Genomic DNA, 21,354 nt, shown 5'->3' on the forward strand with positions numbered 1-21,354 from the left:
TACCCAGCTCGCACGACTGTTCTCAGCACAGTTCGTTTCTTCACGAGCCTTCTCTAAAAGCACTGCTCACCTCATGACTATCCAGCAAAGGGCTGAGGAGTCACTACGCGAATACATGGTGCGATTCAATAACGAATCCCTCCAGGTCCGCGACCGAGACGACAAGGTGGTCATGGCTGCCTTCATTAACGGGCTGCGGAAGCAGAAGTTATACACTGAGCTCGTGGAGAGACCGCCCAAATCAGTTCGGGAGATGCTGGACCGAGCTCACGAGAAGGCCAATGCTGAGGAGGCCAATCGCTTGAAGAGCGCGCAGGAAAGGCAGAGGGATGACAAACACCGAAGGATTACCGACCAGGGAGACGTGCGACGTGACCAGGGGCGAAAGAATACCTATGACCACCCGCCCAGAAGTCGGCCCCTGGGGGGAGATAAGCCTTGGACTTCCCTCACGGCCCCCAGAGCTCGGGTCCTTGCTGTGATGGAGCAGGAAGGGCTTTCCCGACCTCCCCGACCCTTGGCCGGGGACAGAAGCAGACGGGATTAGGACCTGTACTGTGCATATCACCGAGATGTGGGGCACGATACGGAGGATTGTCGTCACCTCAAAAAGGACATTGAAAAGCTGATCAAACGAGGCCACCTCAGGCAGTTCGTACGGGACGAACGGGTTGACCAGCGACGGGCGAGGCCCAAGCCAGACCACCCGAGCTATCCCCGTAACCGACCTCAAGGGCCTCGCGGCCGAACTCCCGAGCAAGAAGCTCAGAATCTGGCTGGGGTGATCAACACCATCGCCAGAGGACCGGCTGGAGGGGATAGTCATATAGCTCGGCGGCACAACCGTCCCCTCCCAGCGGAGAAAGCTCGAGCAAACGGCTGAAGATGTACGAGGAGATTGTCTATGGACCTGAGGACGCGGTATGATGAGAATATAAAGACCAAGGCTCATTCAAGCACATGGGGAATTGGAAGATTCAAGTGAAGACTAGTTGATTGCAAGAATGCTTGAGTTTAGTTGGATTATTTGATTTTCCTCGTTGATTTTGGTTATTTCTCGTTTTAAAAAGTCTAAGCAATTAAGATAGTTTAATTGCGGCCCATTGTTAGTAAGTAAGGCCCAAATCTTTCTCAAGTATGTAGGGTAGTTTGGTCAACCTTTGGATTAGGGTTAATGCTTGTAAGGGCTATAAATAGCCCCACTTCCTCTTTGTTTGGGATCAGTTTTTGACTATTAAATACAATTAGTGAGTTTTCACTTTCTCTTTGGCAAGAGAGTTGCCTTTGAATACTTGAGAATTTTCTCAAGTTATTCACCCGAACTTATCAATCGAGTATCTCCTTGATTGTGGCGTTCTACTATCTCCAATTTGGTTCGTTAATTCGAGTAGTTACGGGTTGAGATAATATCAAAATTGTTCGTGACTTCTAGGGATTAGTTGGGTCAAATTTCCGCTGCCTAAGCCATGGTGTTTTGGTTGTCTAGATCGGGGTTTCACATCAGTTGGTACCAGAGCTAGTCGACAACCACCAGTTTATATCTTTTTTTTTCATTTATTTCGAGTCATATATGTTTAATCCCAATCTGTTCGTTTGTTTAGAACCAAAAAAAAAATTATTACTGTTCTTTGACTGTTCACCGACACTGTTCACCGATACTGTTCGCCGACACTGTTCATAGTTACTGTTCATCCGAATACAAATCTGTCCAGCCTTGTTGTTTGTGTTATCCAACTTGTTTACTTGGTTTTCAAATCTGAATTTTGGCAAAACTTGTTGGAATTTTGTGAATCTTGAAGAGAACTTACAATAATCTTGAGCTTCTTGAATTCTTGACCACAATCTTGAAATTTCTGAAGTTCCTGACAACTTCCTTGAACGTTCTTGAAAGATCTTGGAGTTCTTGGTTGTTATTATTTATGGACTTCCTTGTTCTGTGTCGTGGTTGATAGTTGTAGTCAAAAAAAAATGAAGAAAGAAAAGAGGAATTGGTTGGCAAGAGAAAAAAAAAGGAAAGGAAAGAAAGGGGCAACCGAATTGTTTTGAATAGAGAACCAAATCTGATTTGTGCAATCTTTCTTGGAGTAGAATTTGGAAGTTACCAAAAGTTGTTTCAAGAAGATTACCAAAGGTTGTTTCAAGAAGGTTACCAAAAGTTGTTTCAAGAAGGTTACCAAAAGTTGTTCAAGAGGAAGAGGATTTTCAAAAGGTTTCCAAAAACTAACTTGTTTCCAAAATCAATTAGGAAACTAAGTAAAGCACTTGGATAACTCTTTGTACTCACTTGGACACTCTCTCTCCTACCTTTTTAGGAAACTTTCCTAAACTCTCTCATCCATTTTTTGGAAACTTTCCTATATTCTCTCATCCATTTTTAGGAAACTTTCCTAAATTCTCTCATCCATTTTTTAGGAAACTCTCCTAAAATTCTCTCATCCATTTTTAGGACCTTTCCTATATTCTCTCATCCACTTTAGGAAACTCTCCTATATTCTCTTCCTAGATTCTAGGAACACTTTCCTACATTTTCTCCTACATTCTTGTGATTACACTTGTGGAAAGGTTGGTAACGGTTGTTGGACTTGAGCAGCATTTCTCAACTACCTAACCCAACAGGTAAAGGTATTTGGTAAGTCCATTAGAGTGACATCCATATACACGAGTGCGAGTGGATACACGTAAGGGAGCGTGAAAGGCAATATCTTCGGTTTCGTTGCTAACTTTTTGCAGGTTCCCTCATACGTCATGGCGAGTATAAGACGCATAAAAGCTAGCCCACAACATTGTCTTCCTGATCCTAAGGGAGTCAAAGAAGTGGCATTACGTGGTGTAGATGAGCAATTGGACCTCGTCAAATCTCAATTGCTTGGTTGGTTTTATACTCGTTGCGGTGTCAAAGATAAAATTTGTAGCTTGGCCATTGATGGTAGTTGTGAAGTCAATCTTGCAAGTGCTATCATGGTTGAGAAATTAAATCTTCCAACCATTGATCATCTTCAACCGTACAAGTTGACGAGCACTCATGGGGATGTTTGGGTTACTAAGCACACACTTGTACCTATTCAAATCGGCAAATATGTGGATGAGGTGTTGTGTGATGTAGTCCCAATTCAAGTGACACATGTGTTGTTGGGCAAAACATGGATGTCGAGGCGAGAAGTTAAAATTGATGGACATACTAATAAGTATTCCTTCTTATTTAATAGTCGTCGTCTTGCACTTGTATCACTTACTTATGACCAACTTTGTATTGATCTAGCATGCATGAAAAGTGAGCTTGAGCGTTATAGAATGGAGAAAAAGCTAGATGAGGGAATTGTGCCTGTAGAGGTAAAACCCGAGGAAGTTGAAAGTAATGAGATAAAAGGGTCAGCTGTTGAACTAGAAAAAGAGATGGAAAAATCTAATGAGATGGGTGGTAAAAAGGAAGAAAGAAGAGAAAGTGGGCTGATCTTGAGCAACCCGGAGAAAGGCCTATTATTTTCTTAACAAACTTACCTTTGCTTTGTTTAGTGTTTCTTCTTTTATACAGATCAAGCAAAGGCAAGTTGAGCTGATCTTGGTGTGTTCCATTCCAAAATCAATTGTAGACGTTGCAAGCCTCCATGGAGTTGGTACTCCAAGAGTTAAACCCCATTGGTATCCATTCATGGAACAATGTCAACTTAAATCAGTCCACACCAAAAGGGAGTTGATTCGAGCTCATCTTGAAGGGAACACTCCATATTTTAGGGATGGCTGTGTACCAAGGGTTCGTTTAAAGAACAAGTACCTCAATGACCATTATGATTTTCGTCTTGCTCTTAGTCCACATGCAGCTCCAACATCACCAAATCCGCCTTGGTGCCTTGCAAGTGTGTTCGAGCCGGAGTTCGATTTCACGGGATACATTTCATACCACTTTGAGGACCCTTACCTCATGACCACAAACAATAAAGTTGAGCATACATTGAAGATGGTTTGTGAGATTCAAGGTTCGACGAGGGTTATTTTCCAACTTAGCACATGGGCTTTGCATTGGATGCCATCTGTAGCCATCATAACAAGATTGAGTCGAAGGCATGTAACTCGTCTTGTCACCATTTGTGCTTCAATTTTTGGGCAAATTGCTTTTAAGAGGAGAGGAATGATGAGAATATAAAGACCAAGACTCATTCAAGCACATGGGAATTGGAAGATTCAAGTGAAGACTAGTTGATTGCAAGAATGCTTGAGTTTAGTTGGATTATTTGATTTTCCTCGTTGATTTTGGTTATTTCTCGTTTTAAAAAGTCTAGGTAATTAAGATAGTTTAATTGCGGCCCATTGTTAGTAAGTAAGACCCAAATCTTTCTCAAATATGTAGGGTAGTTTGGTCAACCTTTGGATTAGGGTTAATGCTTGTAAGGGCTATAAATAGCCCCACTTCCTCTTTGTTTGGGATCAGTTTTTGACTATTAAATACAATTAGTGAGTTTACACTTTCTCTTTGGCAATAGAGTTGCCTTTGAATACTTGAGAATCTTCTCAAGTTATTCACCCGAACTTATCAATCGAGTATCTCCTTGATTGTGGCGTTCTACTATCTCCAATTTGGTTCGTTAATTCGAGTAGTTACGGGTTGAGATAATATCAAAATGGTTCGTGACTTCTAGGGATTAGTTGGGTCAAATTTCCGCTGCGTAGGCTCATTCACGGTACCCCTTGCCTCTAATAATCATGAGGCAATTGTGATAGAGGTCGTAACGTGCAATTACAAAGTGAAGAAGGTGTACATAGACAATGGGAGTGCCATTGACGTGCTGTACTACAAGATCTTCCGAGAGCTGCAACTGGAAGATAAGCAGCTCATCCCGTCCGTACTCCCCTGATAGGTTTCGCAGGCCCGCCAGTGAGGCCAGAAGGAATGATAACCCTCACGGTCACTGTGGGGGAGTCTCCTAGGAGCCGAACTGTCCAGGTGAATTTTACAGTGGTAAAAGAGTCGTCCTCCTACAACATGATACTAGGACGGCCGACCATAAACGCACTTCGAGCTGTCTGCTCGACCTTATACCTTAGCATGAAGTTCCCCACACCCGCAGGGGTGGCAGAGGTATTAGGGGACCCAGAGGTAGCTAGGGCCTGCTACATTGCGACCCTCAAAGGTAAGGAGAAGCTGGTAGCCCAAACAGCCTACCTAGAGCCTTGGGAGCCTGTTGAGAAGGAGGAGAAGTTGGAGACGGACGAGGGTCTGATCGAGCTGTCTATCCTCCCGGAGCGACCTGGCCGTGTGGTCAGGGCCGGATCTGGCTTAAGCGAGCAGACGCGAAGGGCATTGGAGTCTCTCCTGAAGGAGTACGCCGAGATTTTCGCGTGGAGTGCTGATGACATGCCCGGAATCCCTTCCGAGCTGGCAGTCCACAAGTTACATGTAGACCCGAACATCCGACCAGTAAAACAAAAGAAAAGGAATTTTGCGCCCGAGCGAAATGAGGTCGTCAAGGAGGAGGTGGGCAAGCTATTGGAGGCCAAAATTGTGAAGGAAATGTAAGTGCCCGGTGCAACCCAATGAGTACAAACAAATTCACAATGATGCACAAAGATATATCAAATTTAAGCACAATAAAGAAAACTTAATTAAAGAGAAAGGATAAGAAATGCAAACCAAATATCAAACCAATAGCCTCTTCAATTGATGGCGATGCTAACCAAGATGTACAAGTGAAGGCTCACTCCTTCCTCACCCCAAACACACTTTGGTTGAGCCAAGGAGTTTTACAACTATTCTAGTTAACCCTCAACAACCTACACTTGAAAGATCACTCACCCAATTAAGAACTATTTTATACAAATGAGGCAACCTTCACCAAGGTTTTACCACTTCAAGTGATAGGTTCACATTCACCAAGGTTTTACTTCTCCTAGAGAGAAACCTTCACTTGAGCAACCTCACAACCCAACTTCCCCAACCCCTTATACAACCAACAAAGAATCTTTCTACTCAAAAATCTCACTTGTAAGCTTGTATTTTGTGTTGGCAAAAGTCATTTGTCTTCTGGTGCTTTGGGGTATTTATAGAAGGTGAGAAATGGCTTCAAAAGGCTCTCTAACGGTCAAATATTAAATGCTGTCAAAACTAGCCGTTGGCCTGTCGGACGTCCGAACCACCTGTCGGACGTCCGAACCCTGCGTCCAAACCACCTGTCGGACGTCGAACCCTGCGTCCGAACGTCGTCAGAGAGTCATCAAATCTTTGCGAAATTTCTCGGACGTCCGATGCGATCGATGTGCGTCCGATGCGTGCGTCCGATCCTTCCGGACGTCCGATGCTTCCTCACGAGCGTCCGACAGAGTTTCCTTCTTGATATTCTTCATCTTTTCGGACGTCCGATAGCGTCCGACATGAGTGCCCTGTTTTTGCTTCTTCTTTTATGCCACAAGAATTTGTTCTAACAAATTACTCACATAAAAACATTAACCCAAATCTACATATTGGTTTGTTAATCATCAAAACCAAGGATTGATCGACCAAGGTCAACAGAAATCTACTATCCGACCTGGTTGGCCAACCCTGTGCTAGTCAAAAAGGAGGACAGGGCTTGGCGGATGTGCGTGGACTTCACCGACCTGAATAGAGCCTGCCCGAAGGATTGTTATCCTCTCCCTCGCATCGACCAGTTGGTGAATTCAACTACGGGGTGCGAGATTTTTTGCTTTCTAGATGCTTTCTATGGGTATCACCAGATAGCCCTAGATGAGGAGGACCAAGAGAAGACTGCCTTTATCACCGAATACGGGACTTATTGCTATATCACCATGCCATTTGGGTTGAAGAATGCTGGCGCGACCTATCAGAGGCTGGTCAATAAGCTGTTCAAAAATCAGATCGGCCGAAACGTGGAGGTCTATGTGGATGACATGCTGGTGAAGAGCCGAACTCAGGAGCAGTTCATTAATGACCTCAGAGAAATCTTCGATATCTTGCGAAGCTTGCGAATGCGGCTGAACCCCAAGAAGTGCACCTTCGGGGTTAGGTCGGGTAAGTTCCTTGGGTGTATGATATCCAAGGACGGGGTGAGAGCCAACCCCGAAAAGGTGAAGACCATTATTGACATGGCCCCTCCTCGAAACATAAAGGAGGTCCAGCGGTTAACTGGCAGGATGGCGGCCCTAAGCAGATTCTTGTCCAAGTCGGCAGCTCGGGGCTCACCTTTTTTCAAAGCATTGAGGAGGGGTCCCGGGTTTGAATGGACCTCCGAGTGCCAGAAGACGTTCGATGAACTTAAAACCCATATTGCTCGGCTGCCAGCGTTGACCTCTCCCACGCAGGAGGAAACTTTATTTATATACCTTGCGGTGGGGGAAGAGGCAGTCAGTGCGGTACTAGTTCGAGAGGAGGACAAGGTCCAGAAGCCTGTGTACTACGTCAGCCGAACTCTGCAAGGAGCAGAGCCTAGATACGCTGCGGTGGAGTGGCATGTTCTAGCACTAGTTCACGCGGCCAGGAAACTCAGGTCGTATTTCCAGACTCACCCCGTGATAGTAGTGACTGACCAGCCCCTTAAACAAATTCTCTCCAAACCTGACGCGTCGGGGAGAATGGTGAAATGGGCCGTGGAACTATCCGAGTACGACCTAGGCTATCAACCTCGTACGGCCATTAAGGCCCAAGCATTAGCAGACTTTATAGCAGAGGGGGTCCCTTGCGGACAAGTTCAGGCCGAAATGACCAGAGACACGGTTGAGGCCGAACAGGCCGGAGAAGCTGCCGAGGTCACGCAGGCCACCAGGGTATCAAAGGCCGAGCTGGCCGGAGACACGGCTGAGGCCGAACAGGCCGAAGAAGCTGCTGAGGTCACGCAGGCCACCAAGGCATCAAAGGCCGAGCTGGCCAGAGACACGGCTAAGGTCGAACAGGCCGGAGAAGCTACCGAGGTCACACAGGCCACCAAAGCAGTGAGGGCCGAACAGGCACGAGGAGTTGCTGAGCCCGAACGGGCCGCCGAGAAAACAGGGCAGTCTACTCCGACCTGGACACTGTTTGTGGACGGGTCGTCAAGCAAAGAAGGGTGCGGAGCTGGACTCCTCTTGACCAGCCCCATGGGGGAGGAGCTGGCCTACGCCCTTAGATTTGATTTCAGGGCTTCCAATAATGAGTCTGAATATGAGACCCTGATTGCGGGGATGATGATTGCTCAAAAATTGGGGGCCGAATCAGTAGAGGTCTACAGCGACTCGCAACTGATAGTAAATCAAGTGGGGGAAACTATGAAGTCAAGGAGGAACCGCTAAGGAGGTACGTCGCCAAGGTGCATGAGTTGAGAACTCAGTTCAAGCTATTCACGCTCAAACAAATCCCGCGAAACCGAAATAAGAGAGCAAATGCGTTGTCTAAACTAGCCTCCACCTCATTAGGCACGCTGAACAAGGAAGTGTTGGTAGATGTCGTCAGAGATCGGGCATACGATCAGGTGGGCTCGGCAGTTATTCAGGTACTGAACTCGTGGATGGATCCCCTCGTACGGTACCTAGCTAGGGGAGAGCTTCCCTCCAGCAAGGTAGAGGCACGCAAGATTCTCCTCAAGTCGCGGGGGTACGTGCTAACGGATGGGGTGCTCTATAGGAGATCTTACTTGCGTCCCTGGCTGAAGTGCGTAACATCAGAGAAAGGAGACTACATCTTGCGTGAGTTGCATGAGGGTCTCTGTGGAAATCACGTCGGCCCTAGGATGTTGGCCAAGAAAGGGATGCTGTCCGGGTATTACTGGCCCACTATTTTTTCTAGACTCAGCCGAACTGGCAGCGCTTTGCAGGTCGTGCCAACTGCACGCCCCGGTCCATCACGCCCCGACCCAGGAGATGATTCTGCTCCAGAGCCCTTGGCCGTTCTTTCAATGGGGCGTCGATCTGCTGGGTCCATTCCCCCGAGCTCCTGGGGGTTATGAGCATGTGATAGTGGCCGTTGACTACTTCACCAAATGGATAGAAGCTGAGCCGCTCAACAACATCAGCGGTAGGTCGGTCCAGAAGTTCCTTTGGAGGAACCTCGTTTGTTGATTCGGTATACCTCGGGTTCTGGTCTCGGACAACGGTCGCCAGTTCGCTGACAGTTCCCTCCAAGGTTGGTGCGCGGAGCTCGGGATCAGTCAGCACTTCACCTCGGTAGGTCACCCCCAAGCCAATGGTCAGGTAGAAAACGTCAATAGAACCATCCTGCACGGCTTGAAGACTCGGATAGAGTCTTCAGACTGGATGGACGAGAGCTGCCTACAATACTATGGGCATACCGAACCACTCCTCGAACTACCACCCAGGAGACTCCTTTCGCCCTTACTTACGGGGCAGAGGCCGTGATTCCGGCGAGATCGGTGTTCCCTCAAGCAAAGTCCAGAATTTTATAGTTCAGGACAACGAGAACGAGCTACGGCTAAGTTTGGATCTGCTCGAACGAAGGAGGGAGGAGGCGGCTATACGCATGGCTAAATACAAGGGACAGGTCGCGCAGCACTACAATGCCAGGGTGAGACACTTATACTTCAAACCGGGGGACCTAGTCTTACGAAAGAATAGCGTGGACCTAGTCTTACGAAAGAATAGCGTAAGTCGAGCCCGGGGTACGTCTAAGCTGGATCCTAACTGGGAGGGCCCCTATGTGGTGAAGGAGGCAGATCGAACTGGATACTGTAAGTTAGCGCACCTCGACGGAGAAGAAGTCCCGCGTACTTGGCATAATTCCAACTTGAGGATTTTCCGTTAGGGCGTCCAGCTCGCACATACCAGGTCATTCCAAGATCAAAATTTTTATGTTGATGTGTTCAGTTAGGAATAAGCTATCTTGTCTTAAAAGTTAGCTCGTGCTTATCAAGGTCGGTACCAGACCGTGCTATTGTAACTTAATATTAAACTGTGAATGCAACCAAGTATGGAGCAAAAGAAAGATTTTTCATTCCATCAAAAGAGGACTGTACAAAAAGAGCAGAGCTCATACAAAACGAACTGCGCTCTGACAGTTCGGATTCCTATTCTAAAGTCCTACTCTAGTTCTCCCCCTTTTCCTCCTCTTGTTCGGGTTCAGGGGTGGTCACTGGTAGCAGAGGATCAGCAACCAGATCTGCCAGCTTCCGCCCATGTGTGTAGCCCTCCACCAGGCGGTCGATCTGCTCCACAGCCTGGGGGTTGTATTTGGGAAACTTCCCCAGATCGAACCCAGGCAGACCTAACCCTTGCACTTCCTTCAGTGCCTGGGAATATCCATATTGCAGCACTGGGGTATTCAAGATAGCCAGGTCGCCTATAAAGCCCTCCGACCTAAGGAAGTTCCGCACGCCCTCTTGGCGGCCCTCAGCCCTGGCCGCCTCCACCTGAGCGGCCAGCTCAGCTCCCCTCTGTTGCTCCTCCTTCAGCTGGGAGGTCAGCTCGGAGTTCTTTTTCAACTCCAATTCGAAGTTCGTATGGACTTGGGCGAGCTGCTTCTTCAGGCCCTCAGCTTCAGCTACAGCAGCTTCGTGCTGGCTTAGCAGCTTCTCATTAGCGGCCTTCGTTTCGCTCATCAGTGGGAGCAGGCTCTCGTAGCGCCTGGCCAATTCGGGTCCAACCACGTTCATCTGGCGGGTCAATTTTAGAAAGAAGGTCAACACTATGATGAAGTCACCTCTTACCAATAGTAGGGAGTAAAGGATACCGACCTGAGCTGCTCCGGTGTAATAATAGTTGAGAAGGTCGGACGAGTCCATGGTCTTGACCAGATTGTAGTCCGGTGGAAGGATGGCGCCGTGAATGAGTTCCACCCAATTCTTTTGGCTTGCCGACACGTAATGCCTTAGGTACTCCTCCAGCAAGGCATTGATCCTCTCCGTTTGCCTGTCGGTCTGAGGATGTGCGACAGTAGAGAACTTGAGTTCGGATCCCAGCAATCCGAACAACACGGTCCAAAATCTCCCTGTGAATCTGGTATCCCTGTCACTTATGATGTCTTCGGGTAATCCGAAATACTTCACAACATTTCTGAAAAATAAATCTGCGGCAACATCAGCCGGGCACGCCTTCGGCGCACCGATAAAGATAGCATACTTAGAAAATCTATCAACGATTACAAAAACAGAAGCCATACCATCGACCTTAGGAAATCCCGAAATGAAGTCCATTGAGACCGATTGCCATGGTCGATCAGGGATCGGCAAAGGCTGCAACAAGCCTGGCTCCTTCTTCACGTATGCCTCACAAGACATGTTTTCACGTATGCCTCAATATCTGCTTCCATCTTTGGAGAGTAGAAGCTCCGCGACAGCAATGCCCTCATTCGTTCAACTCCTGGATGACCAGCCCAAGGAGTGTCGTGGGTCTCTCGCAGCAACTGTCGCCTAAGTCCCCCTCCTGTCGGGACATAAGCTCTACCGCCTTTGGTAAAGAGTAGGTCATCTTCGAGCCAGTAACGACGAACCTTGCCCTCATGGACTTGGGTGATCAAGGTCTGGTACACTGGATCCTTCGGGGACTCTGCCTTGATCTTGTCCCGGAAGTCCGTTTCCACAGTGCTAAGTGCAGCAACGTATTCCTCGACGTGCTTTCGGCTAAGTGCGTCGGCAACCGCATTCTCCTTTCCTGGCTTGTGCAGCCAGTCAAAGTCGAACTCGGCCAGAAACTCCTGCCAACGAGCCTGCTTCGGGGTCAACTTCTTCTACGTCTTAAAGTACGTATTGGCCATATTGTCGGTCACCACCACGAACTTGGTTCCCAACAGATAGTGCTTCCATGTCTCCAGGCAATGCACTACGGCCGTCATCTCCTTCTCGTGCGTGCTATATCTCTGCTCGCACTCTTTCAGCTTTCGACTTTCAAATGCAATTGGGTGCTTGTCTTGCATCAGCACTCCTCCAATCGCACGATCGGAAGCATCAGTGTGCACTTCGAACGCCTTTGAGAAGTCTGGAAGTTGCAACATTTTCTTCAACAAATCCGTCAAAGGGGCCACTATCTTGGAGTATCCTTGGACAAAACGTCTGTAATAGTTGGCCAAACCAAGGAACGACCTCAGTTCTGCGACTTTCTGGGGTGCGGGCCAATCAAGAATGGCCTCAACCTTCCTGCGATCCATCTCGATCCGGCCATTGCTCACCACATGGCCAAGGAAAGTGATCTGCTCCCTGCCGAACTCACACTTTTCCTTCTTTACATAGAGCTCGTATTCCCTCAGCTTGCGGAATACGTCTCTCAAGTGCCCTACATGTTCTTCTAGGGACTCCGAATACACAACAATGTCATCTAGATACACTTGTCACCACCGTCGTCTTTTCCTCGTCTCCTGGGGCTATTCGGACTTGCCAGTACCCTGACCGCAAGTCAATTTTGGTGAAGAATCGGCCCCTTGCCAGCCTATCGAACAAGTCGAAGGTGTTTGGGATCGGGTATCTGTTCCTGATCGTGATCTTGTTCAGGGCACGATAATCCACACAAAATCTAAGCGTTCCATCTGCCTTCTTCTGGAACAGCGCTGGGGCACCGTACGGAGCCTTCGACGGCCTCAGCGCCTGGCCCTCTAGCAACTCGTTCAGTTGGCGCCGCAACTCCGCCAACTCCATCGGGGACATGCGGTAAGGAGCCTGGGCAGGGGGTTGGGCTCCTGGCACTAACTCAATTCTGTGCTCCACGGCACGTCTAGGAGGCAGCCGTCTTGGCAATTCCGCAGGCATCAGGTCTGCGAACTCCTCCAATACATGAGCCACGGCATCGGGTACCTCCTGGTACATGTCGGGCTTCATTTCCACCAACGCAGCAATATACACCACTTCACCACGCCTAAGGCTGGACTCGATTTGTACAGCCGACACCATGTTATTTCGTTGGTTGCCTTTCTGTTTTGGCAACCTTACTGCAGCAACAAAGCCTGGGGTTTGGTCGTCGTCCACCATGACGCCGTCCAAGTGGGGAATTGGGTAGATCCTGTTCGCGACCATGAAGTCCTTGCCAAGGATCAAGTCAAAGTCATCCATTTGACTGGCCATGAGGCTACACCATCCCTTCCATGGCCCTATCTCCAATTCCACCGTTGCCACGCCCAACACTGGCTTGGCTTCAGAGTTGACAGCCTTCAACTTGAAGCCCAAGTCCTTCAACTTCAGCCGGAACTGCTTCACCACGCGTTCCGTCACACAACTGTGCGATGCTCCCGTATCCATCATCGCCAGTATCTGGTTACCATTCAACGTAACCTGCACATACATCAAACTATTGTAAGGCATACGACCATTAGTACCTGTAATGGCATTCACGAACTGCATGGGGTTGACCCGTGCATCCTGCATCTCCAACCGATCACCATCATCTTCCGCTATTAAGGCACTAACATTCTGGTCTTTCTTTTTATTGGGACAATTGCGGGCCAAGTGTGGTCCTCCGCAATTAAAGCAGCCATCCTTCTTTGGATTCGGGGCTTGCTTCTCTTTAGAAGAAGAAGCGCCACCGGTTTCGTTCGTTGGCACCGACTGCTTCTTTTTCTTCTTCTTCGCGAACGGTCCACCTTTCAGGTCCTTGCCCTTCTCCTTGCCCTTCTCCTTCTTCTTGTCGTTGGATCCCATGGACTTGAAGTCTATCAACTTCTCTGCGGCAGCGAGTGCTTGAGACACGGTCTGAACATTTTGTCTCCGCAACTCCATCTGCGCCCACGGCTGCAGTCCACGGATGAAGGTGTAGAGTCTGTCTTCCTCAGACATCTCCTTCACATCCAACATCAGGGCCTGGAACTCAGCAACATACTCATGTACGCTCTTGTTCTGCTTCAAGTTCCACAACGCGTCCCGAACTTTCCACGAAACATTCGTGGGAAGGAATTGTTTCTTCACTTCCTCCTTCAGCACGTCCCAAGTCTCAACCTTGGGCCTGGTGGGGTCTGATTGCATCGTTCTCCACCACAATTTTGCATCCCCGCTAAGGTACATGGATGCAATGGATACCTTCTCAACTTCTGGAACGTCAACAGCCTTGAAGTACTGTTCGACATCCCACAAGAAGTTTTCAAGGTCCTTCGAACTCCTACTCCCCTGGTACGATTTCGGCTCAGGGACTTTAACTTTCCCTCTTGAAGACTTCTGAACGGTCTGTGTGTTGGAAGAGCCAACCGCCCTCTTCAACACACCGATCTCCGACTGTAAAGTCGCGATCTCAGCATTGGACGAAGCCACTTCGTTCCTCAATGCCACAACATCCCCAACGGAAGAGACCGTCTGCCTGGTTTCCTCCATCTGTGCTGTCAGGGTGTTGATCATCTCTCGGGTCTGCAACAAAGCGTCCACAACATTGAAGCCCTCTGGAACATCTCCCAGACGCTGCATCAAGTCCTCAAAGGCAAGCTCCTGACGTTGCAACCGCTCTTGGACAGTATTTCCGTGTCCAACCATCATTACCTACAAAACGAACACAACAAAAGCACGGTCTAATGGATCAGAGCCGTGCTCTGATACCACGCTGTTACGAGGTGTTTACTTACTCTAGCAAACCACGCACGTAATGGCACTGGTAGCCGCTACCAGTCAGCCCACGCAACTCACTTGCACACAAGTATTCAGAACCTAGAACACTTAGGCAAAATAAAGGAACACACGCACAAGTTACAGCCAACAAGGCCAACCCTGTATTTCACCACAACGGTTACAAGGAATTTCTACAAACACTTGGCGTGCTGAACATCTAAAGGTGATTCTCACTATTTGAGACTCTCTGCCTTTAGTCACTGCCTAGCCCGTTATTTATAGGCATAATTACGGTTGACAAGAGACCCAACCGTTGGTCTTATCTAAACGTCCACAAAGTCAGGAATCCGCTAGGAACAAGGCTGAGTTGCTGGTAACCGCCAGCAACTCCCAGCAACTGCCAGTAACGGTTAGCAACCGTCCAACGTCTAGCTTTGGCGCGCACAGGCACTGCCGCACAATTCCGCGCGCCCCGTTTCCTTCCATCGGCAACGTTCCGCGCCAAGCTTGCCCCAACACTTCGCAATCTTAGGCACCGTGGTTCCAAGCATTTGGAACCACCCGAACAACCCACCAAGCCATCGTCATTCCGTGGCCTTGGCCCCTAGCCCTTGGCCTTGACTTGGCTTAGTTACAGTTACCCCTCTATATATGTCTTAGAGGGAAACTTCCAACCGTTAGTAGAGGCACTCCTTTTTCCCCAACTAACCTAGAGGCACCTGATGCCCCTAAAACTTTCCCCAGCCCAAACATAGACTAGGAAAACATTATCAAACACTTATTCACACATTTCCAACAAGTGTCACCTTCGGCCTTCCCACCTAGGCCATGGCTGGCCGAACTAGACCACGGCCGCGCGCGTTGCGCCCTAAGGGGCTAACAGACCACCCCCACTTGAAGAGGTTGACGCCCTCGTCAACTTGGCTTGCTTCCGCACCTTTCTCAGGTACTCAGCAATTTTGTCTTCGAACTGCCACAAGGTCACGTCTCGCTCCCAAGTAGCATCCAACTCGGTTTCACCCTTCCACTGGACTAGATAATCTGTCCGGCTATTCTTTTTGCTCTGCCCCAGGGTTCTGTGATCCAGCACTGCCTCCACCTCTTTCTGGAATTGCTTGCGGATCACTGGTGGAGCACGTTTTGCCTGCTTCCGTCCTTCATCCATCTCATCCTGGTTGAAGGGTTTCAAGAAGCTCACATGGAAGGTCGGGTGGATCTTCAGCCTGTCGGGCAGCTTCAAACGATAGGCTACACGACCCACCTTCTTGACCACCTCGAACGGTCCATCGTACTTTGGAATGAGCCCACGATGGACTGTTTTGCTGCTTACTTTCTTCCAAATCTGGGGAGTCAGCTTCAGCATCACTCGATCTCCCACCTGGAACTCCAAGTCCCGTCTATGTTGGTCCGCATATTTCTTCATGCGTTGTTGCGCCACCAGCAAGCTATCCCTTGCTTCATCCACCAACTCGTGCTTGGCACGAGCAAACCGGTGCGCGGCTGGGCACCGACTCCCGCCTTGAAGTGCAACTTCATGCGGAGTCAGAGGTTGTTGCCCGTTGACCAACTCGAACGGACTCAGCTTGGTTGCGGATGACTTGTGCAGATTGTAGCAAAACTGCGCAGCATCCAGCAACTCCACCCAATTCTTTTGGCTTGCCGACACATAATGCCTTAGGTACTCCTCCAGCAAGGCATTGATCCTCTCCGTTTGTCCGTCGGTCTGAGGATGTGCGGCAGTAGAGAACTTGAGTTCGGATCCCAGTAATCCGAACAACACGGTCCAGAATTTCCCTGTGAATCTGGTATCCCTGTCACTTATGATGTCTTCGGGTAACCCGAAGTACTTCACAACATTTCTGAAAAACAACTCAGCGGCAACATCAGCCGGGCACGCCTTCGGCGCACCGATAAAGATAGCATACTTAGAAAATCTATCAACGATTACAAAAACAGAAGCCATACCATCGACCTTAGCAAATCCCGAAATGAAGTCCATTGAGACCGATTGCCATGGTCGATCAGGGATCGGCAAAGGCTGCAACAAGCCTGGCTCCTTCTTCCTTTCCACCTTGTCTTGTTGGCACACAAGACATGTTTTCACATATGCCTCAATATCTGCTTCCATCTTTGGCCAGTAGAAGCTCCGCGACAGCAACGCCCTCATTCGTTCAACTCCTGGATGACCAGCCCAAGGAGTGTCGTGGGTCTCTCGCAGCAACTGTCGCCTAAGTCCCCCTCCAGTCGGGACATAAGCTCTACCGCCCTTGGCAAAGAGTAAGTCGTCTTCGAGCCAGTAACGACGAACTTTGCCCTCGCGGACTTGGGTGATCAGGGTCTGGTACACTGGATCATTCGGGGACTCTGCCTTGATCTTGTCCCGAAAGTCCGTTTCCACAGTGCTAAGTGCAGCAACGTACTCCTCGACATACTTTCGGCTCAATGCATCGGCAACTGCATTCTCCTTTCCTGGCTTGTGCAGCCAGTCAAAGTCGAACTCGGCCAGAAGTTCCTGCCAACGAGCCTGCTTCGGGGTCAACTTTTTCTGCGTCTTGAAGTACGTATTGGCCACATTGTCGGTCACCACCACGAACTTGGTTCCCAACAGGTAGTGCTTCCATGTCTCCAGGCAGTGCACTACGGCCGTCATCTCTTTCTCGTGCGTGCTATATCTCTGCTCGCACTCTTTCAGCTTTCGGCTCTCAAATGCAATTGGGTGCTTGTCTTGCATCAGCACTCCTCCAATCGCACGATCGGAAGCATCAGTGTGCACTTCAAACGCCTTTGAGAAGTCCGGAAGTTGCAACACTGGAGCAGAAGTGACTGCTTCCTTCAACATTCTGAACGCATCCTCGCATTCATAATCCCACATCCACGGTCTATCCTTCTTCAACAAATCCGTCAAAGGGGCCACTATCTTGGAGTATCCTTGGACAAAACGTCTGTAATAGTTGGCCAAACCAAGGAACGACCTCAGTTCTGCGACTTTCTGGGGTGCGGGCCAATCAAGAATGGCCTCGACCTTCCTGCGATCCATCTCGATCCGGCCATTGCTCACCACATGGCCAAGGAAAGTAATCTGCTCCCTGCCAAACTCACACTTTTCCTTCTTTACATAGAGCTCGTATTCCCTCAGCTTGCGGAATACGTCTCTCAAGTGCCCTACATGTTCTTCTAGGGACTCCGAATACACAACAATGTCATCTAGATACACTACAACAAACTTGTCAAGGTATTCATACAAAACATCGTTCATCAGCCTACAAAACGTAGCAGGTGCATTCGTCAAGCCGAACGGCATGACAAGAAATTCAAAGGAACCATACCTTGTCACCACCGTCGTCTTTTCCTCGTCTCCTGGGGCTATTCGGACTTGCCAGTACCCTGACCGCAAGTCAATTTTGGTGAAGAATCGGCCCCTTGCCAGCCTATCGAACAAGTCGAAGGTGTTTGGGATCGGGTATCTGTTCCTGATCGTGATCTTGTTCAGGGCACGATAATCCACACAAAATCTAAGCGTTCCATCTGCCTTCTTCTGGAACAGCGCTGGGGCACCGTACGGAGCCTTCGACGGCCTCAGCGCCTGGCCCTCTAGCAACTCGTTCAGTTGGCGCCGCAACTCCGCCAACTCCATCGGGGACATGCGGTAAGGAGCCTGGGCAGGGGGTTGGGCTCCTGGCACTAACTCAATTCTGTGCTCCACGGCACGTCTAGGAGGCAGCCGTCTTGGCAATTCCGCAGGCATCAGGTCTGCGAACTCCTCCAATACATGAGCCACGGCATCGGGTACCTCCTGGTACATGTCGGGCTTCATTTCCACCAACGCAGCAATATACACCACTTCACCACGCCTAAGGCTGGACTCGATTTGTACAGCCGACACCATGTTATTTCGTTGGTTGCCTTTCTGTTTTGGCAACCTTACTGCAGCAACAAAGCCTGGGGTTTGGTCGTCGTCCACCATGACGCCGTCCAAGTGGGGAATTGGGTAGATCCTGTTCGCGACCATGAAGTCCTTGCCAAGGATCAAGTCAAAGTCATCCATTTGACTGGCCATGAGGCTACACCATCCCTTCCATGGCCCTATCTCCAATTCCACCGTTGCCACGCCCAACACTGGCTTGGCTTCAGAGTTGACAGCCTTCAACTTGAAGCCCAAGTCCTTCAACTTCAGCCGGAACTGCTTCACCACGCGTTCCGTCACACAACTGTGCGATGCTCCCGTATCCATCATCGCCAGTATCTGGTTACCATTCAACGTAACCTGCACATACATCAAACTATTGTAAGGCATACGACCATTAGTACCTGTAATGGCATTCACGAACTGCATGGGGTTGACCCGTGCATCCTGCATCTCCAACCGATCACCATCATCTTCCGCTATTAAGGCACTAACATTCTGGTCTTTCTTTTTATTGGGACAATTGCGGGCCAAGTGTGGTCCTCCGCAATTAAAGCAGCCATCCTTCTTTGGATTCGGGGCTTGCTTCTCTTTAGAAGAAGAAGCGCCACCGGTTTCGTTCGTTGGCACCGACTGCTTCTTTTTCTTCTTCTTCGCGAACGGTCCACCTTTCAGGTCCTTGCCCTTCTCCTTGCCCTTCTCCTTCTTCTTGTCGTTGGATCCCATGGACTTGAAGTCTATCAACTTCTCTGCGGCAGCGAGTGCTTGAGACACGGTCTGAACATTTTGTCTCCGCAACTCCATCTGCGCCCACGGCTGCAGTCCACGGATGAAGGTGTAGAGTCTGTCTTCCTCAGACATCTCCTTCACATCCAACATCAGGGCCTGGAACTCAGCAACATACTCATGTACGCTCTTGTTCTGCTTCAAGTTCCACAACGCGTCCCGAACTTTCCACGAAACATTCGTGGGAAGGAATTGTTTCTTCACTTCCTCCTTCAGCACGTCCCAAGTCTCAACCTTGGGCCTGGTGGGGTCTGATTGCATCGTTCTCCACCACAATTTTGCATCCCCGCTAAGGTACATGGATGCAATGGATACCTTCTCAACTTCTGGAACGTCAACAGCCTTGAAGTACTGTTCGACATCCCACAAGAAGTTTTCAAGGTCCTTCGAACTCCTACTCCCCTGGTACGATTTCGGCTCAGGGACTTTAACTTTCCCTCTTGAAGACTTCTGAACGGTCTGTGTGTTGGAAGAGCCAACCGCCCTCTTCAACACACCGATCTCCGACTGTAAAGTCGCGATCTCAGCATTGGACGAAGCCACTTCGTTCCTCAATGCCACAACATCCCCAACGGAAGAGACCGTCTGCCTGGTTTCCTCCATCTGTGCTGTCAGGGTGTTGATCATCTCTCGGGTCTGCAACAAAGCGTCCACAACATTGAAGCCCTCTGGAACATCTCCCAGACGCTGCATCAAGTCCTCAAAGGCAAGCTCCTGACGTTGCAACCGCTCTTGGACAGTATTTCCGTGTCCAACCATCATTACCTACAAAACGAACACAACAAAAGCACGGTCTAATGGATCAGAGCCGTGCTCTGATACCACGCTGTTACGAGGTGTTTACTTACTCTAGCAAACCACGCACGTAATGGCACTGGTAGCCGCTACCAGTCAGCCCACGCAACTCACTTGCACACAAGTATTCAGAACCTAGAACACTTAGGCAAAATAAAGGAACACACGCACAAGTTACAGCCAACAAGGCCAACCCTGTATTTCACCACAACGGTTACAAGGAATTTCTACAAACACTTGGCGTGCTGAACATCTAAAGGTGATTCTCACTATTTGAGACTCTCTGCCTTTAGTCACTGCCTAGCCCGTTATTTATAGGCATAATTACGGTTGACAAGAGACCCAACCGTTGGTCTTATCTAAACGTCCACAAAGTCAGGAATCCGCTAGGAACAAGGCTGAGTTGCTGGTAACCGCCAGCAACTCCCAGCAACTGCCAGTAACGGTTAGCAACCGTCCAACGTCTAGCTTTGGCGCGCACAGGCACTGCCGCACAATTCCGCGCGCCCCGTTTCCTTCCATCGGCAACGTTCCGCGCCAAGCTTGCCCCAACACTTCGCAATCTTAGGCACCGTGGTTCCAAGCATTTGGAACCACCCGAACAACCCACCAAGCCATCGTCATTCCGTGGCCTTGGCCCCTAGCCCTTGGCCTTGACTTGGCTTAGTTACAGTTACCCCTCTATATATGTCTTAGAGGGAAACTTCCAACCGTTAGTAGAGGCACTCCTTTTTCCCCAACTAACCTAGAGGCACCTGATGCCCCTAAAACTTTCCCCAGCCCAAACATAGACTAGGAAAACATTATCAAACACTTATTCACACATTTCCAACAAGTGTCACCTTCGGCCTTCCCACCTAGGCCATGGCTGGCCGAACTAGACCACGGCCGCGCGCGTTGCGCCCTAAGGGGCTAACAGTAGGCCACTATCCTACCATCGAAAGTTGATAGGGCAGAAATTTGAATGATGCGTCGCCGGCACGAGGGCCGTGCGATCCGTCGAGTTATCATGAATCATCGCAGCAACGGGCAGAGCCCGCGTCGACCTTTTATCTAATAAATGCATCCCTTCCAGAAGTCGGGGTTTGTTGCACGTATTAGCTCTAGAATTACTACGGTTATCCGAGTAGCAGATACCATCAAACAAACTATAACTGATTTAATGAGCCATTCGCAGTTTCACAGTCTGAATTGGTTCATACTTACACATGCATGGCTTAATCTTTGAGACAAGCATATGACTACTGGCAGGATCAACCAGGTAGCATTCCTCACCGACGCCGACGTCGCACGAGGTCGACGAGCTCGAAGGAGACGTGACGTCCCGAGGCGACGACGGCAGTCGTTCGATGCGGGCGATTGACGCCAAGTTCGGGCAAATAGAGGTCGACGATCTCCTGCCCTTCCGGTGTTCCGCGTCCGAGAGCTCAGGCTACAGTTCGT

At 49.3% G+C, this 21,354-nt stretch overlaps 1 pseudogene; it reads right to left on the bottom strand.

Annotated features, from left to right (window-relative positions):
* Positions 1–11,167: 11,167 nt before the first annotated feature.
* LOC113758552 lies at positions 11,168–14,477 on the bottom strand (annotated as a pseudogene).
* Between the last annotated feature and the right edge of the window lie 6,877 nt (positions 14,478–21,354).

The sequence above is a fragment of the Coffea eugenioides genome, unplaced genomic scaffold (assembly GCF_003713205.1).
Source record: "Coffea eugenioides isolate CCC68of unplaced genomic scaffold, Ceug_1.0 ScVebR1_567;HRSCAF=1265, whole genome shotgun sequence".
In the NCBI taxonomy this organism is placed as follows: domain Eukaryota; kingdom Viridiplantae; phylum Streptophyta; class Magnoliopsida; order Gentianales; family Rubiaceae; genus Coffea; species Coffea eugenioides.